Source organism: Acanthochromis polyacanthus, chromosome 22 (genome assembly GCF_021347895.1).
Source record: "Acanthochromis polyacanthus isolate Apoly-LR-REF ecotype Palm Island chromosome 22, KAUST_Apoly_ChrSc, whole genome shotgun sequence".
Lineage (NCBI taxonomy): Eukaryota > Metazoa > Chordata > Actinopteri > Pomacentridae > Acanthochromis > Acanthochromis polyacanthus.
In genome coordinates, this window is record NC_067134.1 from 5,422,086 (window position 1) to 5,431,662 (window position 9,577).

At 37.7% G+C, this 9,577-nt stretch overlaps 1 protein-coding gene across 8 annotated transcripts in view; it reads right to left on the minus strand.

Moving 5' to 3' along the window:
* Window positions 1–760, minus strand: part of LOC127532009 (zinc finger protein OZF-like) — a 51,650-nt gene extending 50,890 nt beyond the window's left edge. For 4 of the 8 annotated variants that reach the window (XM_051942958.1, XM_051942950.1, XM_051942960.1 and 1 more), the window contains exons 1-2: window positions 598–759; window positions 4–82 (exon numbers count right to left, since the gene is read on the minus strand). The gene's annotated coding sequence lies outside the window, so the exon portion shown is untranslated. Of the gene's footprint in view, window positions 1–3; window positions 83–597 lie in introns of all 8 variants that reach the window. The other 4 variants (XM_051942954.1, XM_051942956.1, XM_051942955.1 and 1 more) reach the window with 3 other exon arrangements.
* Between the last annotated feature and the right edge of the window lie 8,817 nt (window positions 761–9,577).

Genomic DNA, 9,577 nt, shown 5'->3' on the forward strand with positions numbered 1-9,577 from the left:
TACCTGAAGAAAAGTGGGAGCCACAAACACGATATCTGCTGCTTACTGGGGTCCACTTTTTCCGGCTGCCATCTTCTCTCTCCTGAAATCGGTATCCGGTGAAATTTCAAGCCTGATCCTCTCTTAAAACGCTTAGTACAACCAACAACTACACATGATATTACCATTGTGGTAAATATATGTGCATTTTCATTCACGAAAAGCAATAAATTTACGTATTTGCTCCAAACACGATACTGTTATCGTTGCAAGCCGTTATGCTAATGCTGGTTCTTGCCAACCGGTAGCCATTTTGTAGTACGTGACCGTAACAAATGACGACATGCTAGCACTACCCATAAATACATAAAAACCCACCATTACAAACAGGATGAATTCACTGGTCTTAGCTGGAACCCTCTAATTAGCACCAATTAGCCTGCAATCTTATTTTCAACTGAATAATGACAAAACACACGGCAATTATTGGTAAGTTGACAGTAAGCCGCTCGTGGCTGACGCCGATCTCCGTGGCTAATGCTAATGCTAACACATACTGCAGTGGCACACATCGGCAGCTTAAACAGTCTTTTAGAGTCTCCAGAATTCTGCTCTTACCGGCTGCAACCCGGATTTTGGAGATGAACGCAATCCTGCACAGTTTGCCGCAGATCTTGATGCTTTCCCAACAGAAACTCACGGACACTTTGTTTGAACGCGGTCACTTCGTCTCACTTCCTCCTCAGTGCTGCGTGTGTCCCCTTGTATCCCGCCGGTGGCAAACTTGCAGCCGCAGTTGGTTCCGTCCCAGCTGAGTGTAGGACCTGTGCGTAAATGCTTCTCCTTTGAGTTTTCAGCTCCTTCCAGTTTGACTTGACACATAGACTGCTTTGCACTCTGTGTCACCTGTACCTTCAGAGTTCTGAATAAAAGAACAAAAGATTTATTGCAAAGAACAAAAAGGTTTTGCCTCCACAGCAGCTTGTTATGAAAATGATTGTATTTGATGATTGAATGTTCTTATTCATTGTAATACTGTGTGATGTGTGCTAAAAGAGAAACAAGGACACAAGCTATCATCAATATTATTTCATCTTACATGTCTAATTTTAAAAAATATGACATTATATAAATATGCACTACTGTTCAAAAGTTTGAGGTCACTTAGAAATGTCCTTTTTCTTGAAATCAGTTTTTCCTGCAGATAAATCAGATTGGTTTGACAAATGAAATGAAGCAGTTTATTATTATTATTGTAATTATTATTATTATAACCTTTATTTAACCAGGTTGTTCCCATTGAGATCCAAGATCTCTTTTACAAGAGAGACCTGGCCAAGATTGGCAGCACATAAAGTTTCAACACGTTACAAATACAGTTAAAAATACAAATGACATACAATTTACAATTGGATTTTAAAAAATTTGGTTAAAAGAGTTCAAAAGGATTAGTCAAACACTTCAGTTAAATTGGACATTTGCACTCCTGAAGCCTGGGTGTGATGGAGTTTATCATAGACTTAAAAACATTCAGAGATACCAAACTTTGGAGTTTGAGCTCTGATTGCAAAGTGTTCCATGTACTTGGAGCAGAAAATCTAAAAACTTTCTTCTCCATTTCTGTTCTGACCTTAGGAAGAGTAAAATGTAAAAAGTCCTGAGATCGGAGACTGTAGGACCTATTAGATGGAATTAAAAGAAGTGATAAATAAGATGGAGTCATCTGAAGAATGGCCTTGTAAATCAGCACAGACCAATGGCCAAGCCGGCGCACATATAATGAAGGCCAATTTACTTTACCGTATCAGACACAATGATGAGTTGAAACTCCACAGTTTGTCGTAAACCTCAGAGCACCATGATACACACAATCCAGCATGTGGAGGCATTGATCGGAGGCATTCATATACAACACTTCACCATAATCATTTATCGGAAGAAAAGTTGACTCTACCAGTTTCTGTTTCACTCTGAAGGAAAAGCAAGACTTATTTCTAAAATAAAATCCAAGTAAAAGCTTCAGTCTCTTTACAGTGTATTGAATATGTGCCTTAAAGGACAGGTTTAAATTCTGAGGTTCAGACCCTCCAGTATTACTGATCACAGAGGGAAACTAACATGTAGAAATATGAAGGTTTAGAGCCAACAGTGTTAGAAATGATGGAGAATAATCAGATTCATTTAAATATTAGTATTAAAACGATCACAAATAGGAATAAATGACCAAGAAATGGATAAAGCGACCAGAAATCTGCATAAAATGACCGACATATGAGACAGAACTACCACAAATATGGATAAAATGACCAAAATATGAGATAAAACTACCACAAAGATTTAAAAAAATGACCGAACTATGCCTCATAACCGCAACAAATATGAAAGATTACAAAAATATGACTCAAAACTATCACAAATATTGTTAATCTTGGTTTATTTGTTGATGATGTATCAGTATTGTTATTGATTACTGATGGTTGCAGGGACAGAGGTTTGTGTGTGAGTCTCTGCTGCCATCTAGTGGTGGATCAACAACATGACTTTTCCCAGATTGAATCCCAGAGAGTCCTGACTTGTTAGTTGGATCAGAGAGACTTCCATTAAGATGGAGCTCTGAGCAGCAACACTTTCCTGAAATCTTCAAACGTTCCCTCATAGTTTGTTTCATCTGAAGTTTAGTCTAAATAAATGAAGTGTAGGACTTTGAACAGAAAGGAGACTCATTTTCTCTTCCTTTGTGGATGTTTGGATCACCACTACTCATTGGTACCAGGAAGAAAATCCTAGAAGCTGTCAATCTGCTCACAGACAGCTTTGATATCCAGGAAAAACACATGGAAGAGCTGAGCAGAAAAATGGAGGAAAAGTGCAGCCTGGTAGCAGTGATGAGAGAGGAGGTTACCGAATACAAGAAGAAAAGAGTGGAGCTGGAAGAACAGGTGGGAAAAGTGCAGAAAGAAGTGAAGACGCTGACTGAGAAATGACACCAACAAGAAACTCTATCAGAAGAGAATTTAGAAGCAAACACCAACTGGTCATATTTTAGTGAATTGTGTTCCTGACCAATGGTTGGATAGACTCCCTACCAAATATGTGGAGCACAAATACAATCAAAACATCAAAACATTTGGCACAAATGGAGACATAATGATCCTCATTTCAGACAGTTTTCATGGATCAGGCCTCATGGAAGCTGTAAATGAAGAACAGATCTGTGGCTGACAACTCTAGAAATGTTCAAATGTGTCTGTCAGACTGAAATGTGAGCGGCTCCTACTACTGATCCCTGTGGAATTACTGTTCCATTTATGCCTGAAACAGGAAGAACATTTAGACAGAAATACTGGAAATTCAACTCTGGTTTCTGAAAAGATGAGCAGGACTGTAGTATGGAGAGAAAAATCTGATCTTCAGTTCACCCTCGTGTCATCCTGAGGCTCAGATTGATCCGTTCAAAAGTTTGAAAATGTAGAGAAAAAAATAAATATTTTCACAGTGAAACTTCTGATGTCCACATTTTAACATTTTTGGGGAATTTTTGAACATTTTTGAGTGGAAAAAATGGAAAAAATTAGAACTTTCACATAAAAATCAACCAAAATCCAGTAATTTCTCTGGATTTTGGTTGATTTTTATGTGAATGTTCTTAAAGAAAATATCAGAAGTTTTTCTGATAAATATGGAATCACTTTAGATATTTTTAGGATTTTTTGGAAGATTTTTACTCATTTTTTGAAAATATTTACAAGAATTTCTTTTGCCAAATTTGGGGGATTTTGTTTTGTTTTTTAAAATAAAACTTTGAAGGAATTATTGGAATTTTCTCCCTGAAGGTTTTTACACATTTTCATAAATTTGGTGAATTCTTTGCTGATTTTTTGTATTTTTTCAGAGCAGGAAACAATATTTTTGGTGAATGAAGACAACAGGAGGGTTAAAGTCAGACGATGGCGTTGGTTCTTCTGGAAGTAAATGTGAATTTTTCCAACATAAAGTGAGAGAAAACTCAGTAGATTGTGGTCAAAGAATGTGTCAGAAAGCCAAAGAATGAGAAAGACAGTTGATGAATGATATGAATGAGTGTTGTAAAATGAATGTGTTCTCTGATAGGAAGAAAGAAGAAGTGATTGGGTTCCAATCTAAAGGAGATGAATTGGATTGGAATAAAGCACCAGGTGCATTTCTAGCATCCAGAGCTAAATGGATGGAAGATGGGGAGAAAAACAGTTCCTATTTCAGTGGATTAGAGAGAAATGCAATCAGCCTCTAAATGTTGATGATCAAACTGGGAGCAATCCAGAAGAAAGAGCAGATGAAAGATTTAGATTCTATCAGCATTTACATTCAGCAGCTTTTTCTTTCAAAAGTCAAAGCATTTCTTCCTCAGACTGACTTTAAAAGCACGTGTTTGGAGAGATTGATAGAGCTGGAATGAAAATGTCTTTGGGGAAATCAGCGGCTCCAGATGGACTTACAACCAACTTTGATCCGTTTTTCTGGGCTGATATTAGAGAATGACTGTTTGAAGCATTCAAAGAAGCTTTCAATCAGGGAGTCACACTCATTTTAGTTCAGGTTCCACATTTAGCCCAGTTTGATCTCAAGTGGGCCGGACCGCTTTTTACTACAGGATCAAAACCACAAAAGTCAGATTAGAAAAGACAAAAAATGAGACAAAACCAGACAAAATATTGTGAAAATGAGACAGAAAAGGACAAAAGAACAATCTAGTATTTGACTTTGTGATCATGGTCTAGAAATGATTTTAAATTGATACTTTGACTCATTTACAATCTGCAGTTCATGTCTTCTCTGGAATTTGGACACTTTGATGATGATTGATGGATTGTGCTCATTTGGTAGAGGATGCTGCTTTTACACTCTTTCTACATTCATTGAAAGCTTCTGACAAGCTTCAACACCACTTTATTTGACATTCACTGCATTATTTTGGATGGAAAATTCATTCATATGCTCTCAATGTTGTCCAGCAGAATTCCTTCAATGTGGAACTACTAGAAGATGAGATGTTAACAGGAGCAAACACCAAGGAGACCCATCAGTCCTCTGCTGTTTATTATTAGCTCTGGATATCAACCCTCCTGTTGGCTTCATTTACGCCACCAAAGAACAGGAAAAAAATCCAGAAATTCAGCAAAAAAATTCACCAAATTTATGGAAATGTGCAAAAACCTTCAGGAAGAAAATTCCAATAATTCCTTAAAAGTTTTATTTAAAAAAACAAAAACAAAATCCCCCTAATTTGGCAAGAAAATTCTTGTAAATATGTTCAAAAAATGAGTAAGAATTTTCCAAAAAATCATAAAAATATCTAAAGTGATTCCATATTTTTCAGTAAAACTTCTGATATTTTCTTTAAGAACATTCACATAAAAATCAACCAAAATCCAGAGAATTTACTGGATTTTGGTTGATTTTTATGTGAATGTTCTTTAGAAACATTTCTTCTTTTTCCACTAAAAAATGTTCAAAAATGTCCCAAAAATGTTCAAATGTGGACATCAGAAGTTTCACTGTGAAAATATTTATTATTTTCCACATTTTCAAACTTTAAAATGACACAAGGGTTAAAATAATGAAACTCTAAAAGCATTTAATAACGACACAGTCAGCAGATGATCCAACATTATTTTAAAGCTGTGTGTATTTTCCAGAAGCCTCAGGGTTTGATTGAAACTAAATGTGAGATCTGATCCATTCACCAGAAAACACAAACTTTACTTCAGAATATTCCAGTAAAAATGAGCTGAAACATTTGGGAGAAACTATCAGTAAAATATGATCAACAGGGAAACTTCTAACATTCTGACTGTTGGAAATCAAATCTAAAATCCTTGAAGATCTGCTTCCAAAGGAATCTTTCATATTTGGTAGAATATTGAGGACAGAAATGGAAGGATTTCAGGATGAATTTACCACAAACCACCGAAGAGCACAGAATACTTTGGAAAGAGTGATACAGATGAAGGAAGTTCTCATTTCATCACTAGAACAGGACTTAAAGACTCAAATCAGGATCAAGTGTGGCTGCACAAAAGCTGATTTTCACTGGACAATAATGTGTGAAAGTCTGTCAGCAGTTTGGAGATTCACTGCTTCCTCTCTCATTTCACACTTTGTGCAGCTCAAATGCTTTTAGTTCAAGTGAGCGTCAGAGGAACACCACATCCTGATTTTCACTCTCAACATTTGACTGGAAAAAGACGCAAACACCACATTTGGCTCCTGGAATAATCACAACTTCCATCTTTGAAGAGGAACAAGTTTACAAGGAATCATTTAGAAGGATTTGACAAAGAAACACATTTAATCCATGAATGTGAAAACATGTTTGTGAGGGACAGAGTCATGGAGAGACTCAGCTATCTGTTCAACACTGTTTCTCTACCAGGAGGAGACTCTGGAGACTCAACTCAGCACAGAGACACTGAGGAGGAACCAGAATACCAGAACCCAAAACCAGGATAGAGAGTTTCAGTGAATGTGGTGTTGAAGGTGTGGAGGTGGATCAGAGAGTCAGAGGAGACTCTGTAGAAGGACAGAGTTCCAGCAGGAACGTCCACATAAACTGAAACTCTGTGAGAGTCTGATGAGGAACTGATGGATGTTTGAATGTTATTGTGTCTGACATAGTAACCACCATGTACAGAGTAAATATCACCATCAGAGCAGATCAGACACCAGGACTGATCATTACGTCCAAACACATAGTCATCACTGCCTCCTTTCCTTCCGATTCCTCTGTAACTCACTGATATGTCAACCCCTCCTCTCCACTCCATCTCCCAGTAACAGCGACCAGTCAGACCAGTTCCACACAGCAGCTGTTTCCAAGAATTCAAACCTGTCTGGATGATCAGGATACGACTGATCCTCCATCACATGTGTCACCTTCCTGTTGTTGTCAGACAGTTTGAGGTTTCTGTGTACTGTGTTTGTGTCGACTGTGAGTTGACAGGAATCTGATGGAGAGAACAAACACAACACAGCTGCAGTTATTGATGGATCATGTGATCAGTATTAAAGCTTTGATGATGATCTCAGAGATGTGACACTTTGAAGATGCTTGAATGTGCTGCTTTGTTTCCATCAATCCATTAAAACACACTTACACTTCCTCAGACCTGGTGTCAACCATCGGTCTCCAGCAGGCGTCACCCTGAAAGGAGGAGGACGGTCAAGCAGCAGAGACTCTTTCAGCAGCACACATGGACGTTACATGGCTCTCACACTGTTCCACTGATAAAGGACCAGAGCGTTCATAGAGGTGACATCATTCTCCCAGACTGATACAAACTTCACTGGTGCCATGACTGACTGTAGAACTTTAAATCATTTTGTACAATTGTGCAGCAAAACAGAACTTTTTTCTTTTCTTTTTCCTCTTTTTTCAGTGATATCACTCTATGCTAGCCATTGCCTTAAATCCTTTTGGAAAATCTCATTTAATGAACTAGAACATCAGGTTATAGGTGTCGCTGAGCTGCCTTTCCTTTTTGTGTGTGTGCCAGAATATACATAGCTAGAAGGTTAGAAAGGTTTTTTTTTATTTGTTCTTTTTTATGTCTTTTTCACTTGTCTCACTCAATGCTAGGGGACTGAGGAATAATGTAAAGCGTAAAGCTTTATTTTTAATGTTAAACAGCTGAAAACTGATTTGGTTTTTTTCAAGAATCACACTCACTTATTAAAGATGTAAACTTGTGGAAAAATCAATGGGAAACGACATGTGGTGATGACATGAACAGAACATTCTGCTGGGGGATCTGTTTAAAGGGTAGTTTTCCTGGAAAATTGATGCACTCTGTGACAGTCAAGCTCATTTGATTTGTTTAATAGTAGACTGGAATGGCAAAGCAATGATTATTGTTCTTTTGTAAGGTTATAATTCTAAATCAGAAAATGATAAACTTATTCATACATTAGACTGTAAACTTGCAGCTCTAACTCAGACATTCCCTGAGGCTTACTTCATTGTAGGAGGTGATTTTAATGTGGTCATGAATGAGGTGATGATAGATGGCCTCCAGCTAAATGCTCACAGCCAAATGTTCAGTTCAACTCTTTAATTGACAAGTATGATTTATGTGATGTATGGAGAGAGAAGTTTCCAAATACTTGGAGTAATAAAAATGTCTCCAGACAGTCTGGCCTGGATTACTGGCTGCTCTCTAAATCACTTTCTAAAGACAATATTCCAATCAATGTCCTACCCCCACCCCATTAACTGACAACCCGGTCTCACGAGGATTCGTGAAACTGTCACGTAAATTTTTGTTTGGGTTTCGTGCGCACCAACACGATTTTGTCATGTTTTTCGTGTCGCTCACAACGAAATGTTTTTCGTGTTGCTCACAACGAAATGTTTTTCTCACCCGCTGCGGTAATCGCATCTGAAAGTGGTTTATACCGGCGGATTCATGACAATCTAAGCTTTCCATCGGTGTATAGTGTTTGTATAATCGCGTTTGCAGCCTTCAGACATTCTTATAATCGCGTTTGCAGCCTTCGGACATTATTTAAATTCCTATGCAAATTAGTAAGTGTACCACTGGGTTATGGTTAGGGTTATGGTTAGGGACGATGTAATGCAAATATAGCGTTGGATTCGCAACGCTTTTACATTAAAAATATAATATACCCATTCGTTACGTTCTGAGTACGAAAAGTCCCCGCTTAAAATACATTGGTGTGAATTTCGTTGTGAGCGACACGAAAAACATGACGAAATCGTGTTGGTGAGCACGAAAACCCAAACAAAAACTTAAGTGACAGTTTCACGAATCCTCGTGAGATCGGGCTGTAACTGACCATAGAGCCATCCTTATATTTTACATCTCCTTCCAGGAATGGTTGACACCAAGCAATTCTCTGATTGGAAGATGAATAGCTCTTTATTGAGGCATGACAATGTCAAACATGAACTTAGTAGAATTATTCAGTTTTATTGGTTAAATGCTCTGAAGGAAGGAAATTATGGAAAAAATTGGGAACTCCTTAAATTTGAAATCGGTGGATTTTTAAGAAGATATGGAAGTGAGTTAGCCAAATCTAGACGCCAAAATGAGGAGAAAGTGATCACAGATATAATGTCCTTGGCTAGCATTGCACCAGAAAATCTCTGACATGATGAAAAATGAAAATGAATTGAACTTCTAAACACTTTAGATGATATATATAAGGTTAAAGCAGAGGCTGCTTTTGGTAGATCCAGACTGAAGTGGCTTGAACACGGTGAACAAATGACTTCCTGTTTCTTTAAACCGGAAAAAACTCATGCTAAGTACAATGCCATGTCTCAACTGAACATTGATGGAGTTGTGACTGAGAGTAAGAGCAGTATTTCTGAGTTTTGCTGTTGCTACTTTTCTTCACTTTATAAAACAAAGTTTGACAAAGATGCAATGGATGGACTGTTTCAATGTGTTGATTTTACAAACTCTGTAACGGAGGAAGAGCGGTTGATGTGTGACACCCCTCTCACACAACAACAAGTATTAGATGCAATGATGCAACTTAAGAGTAATAAGTCACCTGGAGTTGATGGTATTGTTTCAGAATTCTAGATAGATTTTGC